Raw genomic sequence first — 9,699 nt, forward strand, 5'->3', positions numbered from 1 at the left:
TGTCCAAAGAATTTTGACTGTAACGTATTTGTTTTTCCTATTCTGTCAGATTTAAGGGCTCATTATTGCTCAATAAAAATTACTGCTGCTATTGTACATATGATTGTTAGGAGGACAGAAAAGTGTTAACTGGAGACTGATGTTTTCGTTATTTTTACTAATGCAGGCTTGTTTGTGGCCTTAGGGCTTGGATAAGCTTGTAACCATTGAAAAGAACAGGTAGAGGTAAATATCAGGGATCCACAAGACAGTCTGACTCAATATGGAGAATGAAAAATGAATCCAATAAAATATGTATGTGGGCTGGAGGTCCCTGATGCAGCCAGTCAAGATATGGATTATTTTAGAAATGGTATAAATTTGAGAAGTATAAACACTAAAAGACTCTTTTATTTACCTTGAAGCTACAATGAACTGTCTCATATATGTTGATGTAATGTTCAGTCCATTGCTGACACCTTTCATACTAGTAGGCCTGGTTTTTTTTTTGTTTTGTTTTGTTTTGTTTTTGTTTTTGTTTTGGTAGAGAAATAATCAGTTCCTTCGCACTGTGATTGTTAAACCAAAACATTCAATACTCTCTCTATCCAAGCAAAGATTCATTTTATTGTAAATGTCACTAGCTTTCAGCATTGCAAATTTCTTCACTAAAATTTTGCTTATACTAAAATATAATCCCTGGTAAATAAGGTGGATACTTTATAAAAATATCTTTTCCTTCCACATTCCTTTAGACAGTTTAATATGTTTTACTATATATTAACATCATCTTATTATGTTAGCTAAGCAATTTTAATGTGGTAATTTAACATATAATGAAATCACAATATAAGATACTCTTAATAAAGCACATTTGTATTAAGTTAGTCATGGTTTGTGATTGTGCAGTTATAGATGATTTACCTAGTATACATTTTTAATAATTTTCTTTTCTTTTTTTTTTTTTTTTGAGACGGAGTCTCGCTGTGTCGCCCAGGCTGGAGTGCTGTGGCAGGATCTCGGCTCACTGCAAGCTCCGCCTCCCGGGTTCCCACCATTCTCCCGCCTCAGCCTCCCGAGTAGCTGGGACTACAGGCGCCCGCCACCGCGCCCAGCTAGTTTTTTGTATTTTTAGTAGAGACGAGGTTTCACCGTGTTAGCCAGGAGGGTCTCGATCTCCTGACCTTGTGATCCACCCGCCTCGGCCTCCCAAAGTGCTGGGATTACAGGCTTGAGCCACCACGCCCGGCCCATTTTTAATAATTTTCTATCTCCAGTTAGTAAAAATTAAAGAAGTCATTGTTTTATGATAAGAAAACTTGGTAATGAAGATTTAGTTGATGTGAATTTAGGCAAATTTGAATTTTCCCAATTCACTTAATTCAAGAGGTTCTACTATTAGAAAAAAAAGCTTCTCTTCTTACCCAAGTTTAATGATTTGACAATAGTTAATTTTTTTTTGGATCATCTTAGAATTCTTTTTTAGTAATGGTGGCAAAGTCTCAAAAAATTTATTTATTTTAAAATATACTTTACTTTTCAGAAGAGTTTCAGGTTCACAGCAAAAGTAAATAGGAGGTACAGACATTTCACATATACCCTTTGACACCACAAATGGACAACTATCCCATATCAACATCCACCACCAGAGCAATAGTTTTTTTCAATTAATGAACCTACACTGACACATTATTATCACCCAAAATCCATAGTTTTCATTAGGACTCACTCTTGGTATTGTACATACTGTAGGTTTTAGCAAGTATATGATGACAGGTATCCACCATTATAATAATACCATACAGAATAGTTTCACTGCTCTAAAAATCCTCTGGGCTCTGCCTATTCATCACTCTCTCTCTCCTAAACATTGGCAACCACTGCCTATAATTTTGCCTTTTCCAGAATGTCATATAGTTGGAATCACAGTGTACATAGTGCTTTCATTTTGGCTAATTTTGTTCAGCAATATGGATTTTAGTTTTCTCCATGTCTTTTCACGCTTGATAGTTCACTCCTTTTTAGTGCTAAATAATGTCTCATTGTCTGGAGGTATCAAAGATTATCCACTCACCTACTGGAGGACATATTGGTTGCTTCTCGAGTTTGGCCAATCATGAATGAAGCTGCTATGTTCAGGTTTCTGTGTAGACATAAGTGTCAATTTTGTGTGAACAAAAATACCCAGGAATGCAATTACTGCCAACAAATGGTAACAGTATGTTTAGTTTTGTAAGAAACTGTCAAACTGTCTTCCAAAGTGGCTGTACTATTTTGAGTTTTCACCAGCAATAAATGAGATTTCCTATTTCTCCATATGGTTGCTAGCATTTGGTGTTGTCAGTATTTTGGATTTTGGCCATTCAAATAGATGTATAACAGTGTATCATTGTTATTTTAATTTGCAATGCCCTAATAACATATGATGTTGAATACCTTTTCTTATACTTATTTGCTATCTGTATATCTTCTTTATTGAGGTATCTGATCTGGTCTTCTGCCTATTTTAAAATGGGGTTGTTCATTTTCTTATTGTTGAGCTTTAAGAGTTCTTTACATATTTTGGATAACTGTCCTTTACAAAATATGTCTTTTGCAAATATTTTCTCTCAGTCTGTGACTTGGCTTCTCATTCTTTTGACAGTGTCTTTGGTAGAGCAGAAGTTTGTCACTTTAATGAAGTCCAGCTTATCAATAACTTTTGTTATTTTTTTTTACAGAAAAAATCTCCTCATATTGTCCTGTTAACTGCATAGCTATTTACAAATCTGGTCTAGACGTAATTTTATTTCTTGGTTTTCTCCTTTCAAAAATGTTGCTGTTGTATTTCTGTAGTTTATATTCAGTAATAATACTCTCTAATTTCCCTAAAACCAAATATATAAGGTGCATCCATGATACAAGCTCTGTTTGTTGATGAGTGAATAAGGAATGAGGACTGGGAGAGAGATTTAACTCAGCTTGTGATATGAAAGTGATGTGACTTTAGTTTATTTTCTACATTTAGGAAAAATAGTGTTATGACTCAATAGAGAAGCAGAACCAGTAGGGGATATATATTATATGTTGTTTTCCAAAGAATTTGTTTATGTGATTGTGGGCCTGGTTAAGCAAGTTTGAAATCTGTAGAGGAGGATGTCAGGAAGGGCAGGATAGAGCTATGAGGCATGGGCTGAAGCTGATTTTTGCAGGTGGAATTTCTTTTTCAGAGAAGACCCAGTTCTGATCTTAAGACATTTTGATTGATTGAATCAGGTCCATATCTTATACTTTCTTTTACTTAAGGATAATGTCTTTTACTTGAAGTTAACTGGTTACGAGCTTTAATCACCTGTACAAAATTCTTCACAACAAAACTTTGATTAGTGTTTAATTGAATAAATGAGTACTGTAGATTAGCCAGGTTGACACATAGAACTGACCATCACAATCTAACTTTAATCAACTTGGTATCCATAAATGTCTGTTTAAACTTTATTTAATCTCCAAATAAAGACAACAATGAAGTCATACTTCTACTTAATATAGGACAACTATTTTGCATTCCACCAAAAACTTGCTAATTCTTTCCTCCAAAAAGAAGGAAAAGTCCTTAGGTGATGTTCACTCATCTTCTTTGATGCCCTAGAGTTAAATACTAAGATATAAAGATCTTTATCATCAACAGATCTTATGTTAGATAATAAGAGGATGAGAGAGAAAAATATAAATGTTTGATTTATATGTATACAAATATATTCATAACAAAATAAGAAAAACATAATAACTATTACTGTCCTCCCATCTACAACTGCTCACGTGATCATAGTTGGTACCATTAGTAACAGAACTACCTTCTTTCTATTCCCATTCCATATCCTCTTTGTCTTCAGCAAGCAGCTTAGCTGATTGTGGTTCTTTGCTTGGGTGGGTTGACCCAAACTTCCATTCCTGAATGAATTTCTGACTTGAGATTCCATTCCTGACTTGAGATTTTAATAGTCCAGTCTGAATTGGGTCACTGCACTTTTCAATTAACTCTAGTCATAGGACATGGTAGAACTGAGAGATGCCCTAAGAGATCTATTGTACTCCAGACATACTCTTTCTTACCTCCATTATGAAGTAGCAGTTGCGTTTCCCTTTGGCAATCAGGATCAATCACTCAAACCAATACAGTAACCCCCTTCTTTGCTTGTAGATTCAAATTCATAAGTAGCCCAAATTGGGCTGGTAATTTGAATTTCCAATAAAATCATTACTGTGTCTCCTAGTAGAAGCACTTATCCATTTGAAATTAAAAACTCTAGATGTAAAGAATCTAAGATTGCCAAGACAAGAAGCAAAAAAATTTGCTAGTGGATTATTGCTGGGTAATAAGGAGTCACTCCTATTTCCACCTTTTGATTCCTCGATGATAAATGCTGGTTACTGGGAAAACACCACCACTTATTTAATGTTAATTAAGAGCTTGTACTAACCTGGGAGACATTGGCCCAGCCCTATAAGGTGTGGCTACCTAACTCATAACGTAACTGAATCTTCAAAAGGCCATTCTACTAATCAATCAAGGCAGCCACTTCAGAATGGTGCATCCTGAAAATGGTAAGACCAGTGACTTCCATGAGCATGGGCCTGTTGCTCTACTTTATTTACTATGAAATGAATGCTTTGGTGAAAAGGAATGTTACATGGAATACCATGGTGGTAACCTAGACATTCAGTAAGTTTGTGGATGATAGTTTTTGCAGAAGTATATAGTTAAGACAAATCCTTATAAAATAAGTATTTATTTCAGGAGGAAAAAAATAATTCTGCTCATTCCATGATAGAAGCTATTCAATACAATCAGTCTGCCACCAGAAAACTGGCTGGTCATCTCAGGGAAATGTGCCATTTGGAGACAGAGTATTGGTCTTTGCTGCTGGAAAATTAGCAACCTCACGGTGGAAATAGTCAAACCAGCCTCAGTGAATGGTAGCCCATGTTTCTGAGCCCATGCATAACCCCTATTCTTCTCACCATGCCCACTTTTTTCATGAGCCCAGTGAGCAACGACAAGACTGGCTATGAAAGAGACTGGCTGACATCCACAGGAAAGGTCAGCTTAGTCACTTTATCAGTAAAATCCTCCTGTACTGAGGTCACTCTTTGGTGAGACTTCACATGGGAGACAAATATCCTCATATTATCTCCCCTGAGAAAATGGTAGCCACACACTTCATCTCCACACCTTCTTGTCACCAGTTGTCTGATCATTTTCTCTCCAAGTCTTTGACCCACCTAGCCAAACTACTGGGCACAGCCCATAGGTCTAAATAGACATATACTTCTCTCCATGTCTGCTTTCAGGAAAAATAAACAACCAAGTGGACTGTTCAAAGTTCTGCCCTATCCTGTAGGGCTGTTTCTCAAATGGGTGCAGTGCTGCAGCTTTGCACTTTTATCTGGTCCCTGCCAATTATGCAAAATAACTTCTAAACTAGGCCTGAGTTTTCTCTTTCTCAGTCAACTGATATTAGAGTACTGTTCATGAAACCATCATTTCGCCTATCACAAGTAGAAAGTTAATAACTAAGATTTAAAACGATGTATATTATATGTATATATGTAAATATATATATATATGAGAATTTAAAGGTGCATGATGGAAAGAGACAAGATAAAGATATTTGGCATTTATTGTCTACAAAGAAAACAGATAGTAAAAAATATGAATGGTGAATACAGCTGTGTGTGTACACATGTACTAAAGAATAAAGTTTAGACAGTAGTAGTTTACATGTTTGAGTAGATAGCAACAAGTAGAAGTATGTATTAATATAGGAAATATTATAGAATAATAAATTTGTGATGTCTGAAGTGGCCCGAGAAATTGCCTCATCCAAATTCCTTTTGTAAAGATTCCTTTTTGTTGTTTTTCTAATAATCCTTTCTAGGTTTCCCTTCTCAAGCTGAAATTGCCAGTAAAGACAACCGATTTGAATTTACTTGGATATAATATTTTTTCTCTGTTTTCCTGACATGCCCTGTGCTTCCAACTGCCATTAAGAGTTTATATTTATATATAGCACAATGATAGGGAAATAATCAAGCATATTTAGTTTCTAATATAGGCATTCACAATCTGTGCCATGTGAAAAACATGGCTAGAAAAAGTACTGCAAACTAAAACTAGCCATTACATTTAACCTTGGACAACACGAGTTTAAACTGTGTAGGTTCACTTATGTGAAGTTTCTTCCGACTTTGCCTGAGACAGTGAGACAAATCTCTCCTTTTCCTCCTCCTCCTCACCCTGCTCAATGTGAAGATGATAAGGAAGAACTTTATGATGGTTCACTTGCACTTAATGAAGAGTAAATCTGTTTTCTCTTCTTTATGATTTTCTTAATAACATTTTATCTTCTCTATCCACTTTATTAATAATACAGTATATGTAACACATATAAGATACATGATCTATCAATTTTCTGTTTATGTTATTGGTAAAGCTTCCAGTAACAGCAGGCTATTGACCTAGTTGCCTATCAACAGTGGATTGGATAAAGAAAATAGAGTACATGCGTATCATGGAATACACAAGCATAAATAAGAACAAAAGTATGTTCTTTACAGCAGCATGGATGAAACTAGAGGCCATTATCCTAAGTGAATTAATGCAGGAACAGAAAACCATACAGCAGGTTGTCACTTATGAGTGGGAGCTAAACAATGGGTAATCATGGACATAAATCCAGCAACAAGAGACAGTAGAGACCACTAGAGGGGAAAGAATGGAAGGGAAGCAAAGTTTGAAAAACTGACTTTTGAGTATTTTTAGTATTTTGATTAGTACCTGGTTGATGTGATCAACTGTACCCACATTCTCAGCACCATGCAATATACCTAGGTAACAAGCTAGCACATGAACCCCCTGATTCTAAAATACAAGTTGAAATTATATAAAGACAACCTTTAGGGTGATCATATATCATTTAAACCATGTTGACTTTTAGAATGAAAGGGACAACTATTAATAATTACATAGGACCAAAAGATATAAATTTCAACTGTTCCTGGAAGATTCAGAATGATCATGCTAACCTTACTGCAAATATTGGAGTGATTGCCCGAACTCTACTCCTTGCAATGAACTTAAATAAGAGGAGAGCAAACCTCTCTCAGAACTGTAGATATAAGGATTTATAGGACATCGAGTATGCATGTAATGTTTTTCAAAAAATAATTAGAGAGAATAAGAAGGAGGAAATAAGAGTGTTCTTCCTATAATATTATCACTATTGTTTATTTTTTCCTCTTTTGATCTTTTGGCTTTTTTCTATTCTTATTTCATTGGCTTTTCTCTTCATGCTTGACTATTTACATTGGAAAATATAGATAAATAATAAAAACTGTTCTTTATGTAGCATTTTTCTGAAATTAAGCATATTCAGAAATATCTATGTGCCTAAATATATTAGAAAATCAAGGCTTAGAGATTTATTAAAACTTAATAGAACATTTTGTAAGATCTTTTTTTAATTGCAGAGTAGTATTTTTTAAAGAACATAATTGCAAATATTTCCCACTCCATTTCCTCAAATTTTGCAAGAAAATGCATATTTTTGCTTTCTAAGTCCTCTTAGAAAATTTTAAAAGGTAGAAAACTCTTAATTTTAAAAGGTATTCTTTTAATGCCATTGCTTGATTATAATTATAAATAAAAGCAACACAGTTCTACTAGGGATTATTAAAACATATCATATTAAGAATGAGAGCCCTGTTTATTTTTCTCAACTACAAAGCCTGAAACCTTTTTACTGAATAAAGAAAATTTAGCTTATTTTCAGCCATAAATAGTGCTTCTGGGGACTTGACAATTTCGGAGTTTCTGCTTATGGCTAGTAATTTATTCCACATGTAAATGCAAATTATCATAAACTTTACATCCATTTGTTAAAACTCCCATTCTGTCATTTTTCCCCTTTATTGTAAATTTCAATCTTATAAGACCAGATTTCTTTCTTTACATTTACAACGTGACTTTTCTCAGTGCTGGTGAATGACCCTTAACAAAATAAAAATGAGAAAGGACTTCCTTCTTTCTATACAGTTGTATTTGAGCAAATAATCTGCTTCTTAATTGTTCTTAAGATATTTCCAACAAAGAAGTCTTAGAGAATCTCTGGATTTGGGGATTATTTTATTTCCTATGAAAACTATGTTTAACCTCTCAATACATAATACGATTGAAAATTGTACTTTAGTGGACATCACTGTTTTCTGAAAGATATAAATACTTTCATTTTGACTTTTCTTAGGTAAAGATAAGTTCTTAAGCACTTCCTCTTCTATGTGTAGAGAAGTAAAACAAAATTTGAGCCTCTATTAGATTTCTTTTATTTCAATAAAAATTTTGAAAATCTTTGAATATTTAAATTAATACAAGTTTCACAAAGAGGCAGACTTTTCTCCATACAATTAAATGTTGAAGATTGAAAGAGTTAATGTACTTTTGCTACTATTGTTATTTTAAATTTATTGATATGATACTTAGGTAATCTATGCATCCCATTTCAAAATAACAGCAACTGGACATGAGGGTACAGAATGTGTACGTGAGGGTTTTATTCTCCATACTATTCCCTTTCCAAAGTCTCACTCTTCTAAGACAGTTATTTTTTTTCAGTTCTTCGAAAGATTACATTATACATTTATATTTTTATATTTAAAGAACATAATCACAAGTATTTCCCACTCCATTTCCTCAAATTATGCAAGAAAACACATCTTGGACAGAAACACATATGGATGAGGAGTAGGCCGGTGGATGAAGATCCCCAGGATTTCCAAATGCAGAAAAGTTAATTTGAGGGTTAGATTTCACTGTTGCTGTCATAGCTTAAATTTAGTTTGCCTCAGAGACTATGGAGGTCTAAGAAATTTCTAATCCTGCTTAGGCTCGCTCTTGCATAGCAACTTGCAAATAGTTCAGTAAAAAGCAATGCAGAAAATGTGCATCCTTGGCAATGAGAACAGCATGTGCAAAGACACAGAGGCAAGAAAAAATAAAGAGCATGCATGGATTGAATTAGCTCTTTTTTTTTTTTTTTTTTTTTTTTTTTTTTTTGCTGAATTTATTTATTAGTTCTATACATTTTTGTTTTCTACACATAAGATCATGTCATCAACAAATAGATAATTACTTCTTCTTTTCCAATTTGGATCCCTTTTATTTCTTTTCTTGCTTAATTGCCTGGTGGAACTACAATACTGCATTGAATGGAAGTGGCAAAGTAAGCATCCTTGTTTTGTTCCTGATTTCAGAGTAAAAGCTTTCATTCAGTCTTTCACCACTAAAACGAGGCTGAGTGGGTTTTTCTTATATGAACTTTATTGTGTGAGGTAGTTTCCTTCTATTCCTAACTTTTTGTGTATTTTTTTATTACAAAAGGGTGTCGAATTTTGTTAATTTTTTTTTTTGCATCAATTGAGATGATCATGTGTTTCTTTTTTTTTTTTTTTTTTTTTTTTTCTTTTTTATTTTTTATTATACTTAAGTTCTAGGGTACATGTGCATAACGTTTATAATGTATAACCCCAATGCAATCCCTCCCTCCACCCCCCTCCCCATGATAGGCCCCAGTGTGTGATGTTCCCCTTCCCGAGTCCAAGTGATCTCATTGTTCAGTTCCCACCTATGAGTGAGAACATGCGGGTTGGTTTTCTCTTCTTGTGATAGTTTGCTAAGAATGATGG

Source organism: Trachypithecus francoisi, unplaced genomic scaffold, assembly GCF_009764315.1.
Source record: "Trachypithecus francoisi isolate TF-2019V2 unplaced genomic scaffold, Tfra_2.0 Lachesis_group0, whole genome shotgun sequence".
Lineage (NCBI taxonomy): Eukaryota > Metazoa > Chordata > Mammalia > Primates > Cercopithecidae > Trachypithecus > Trachypithecus francoisi.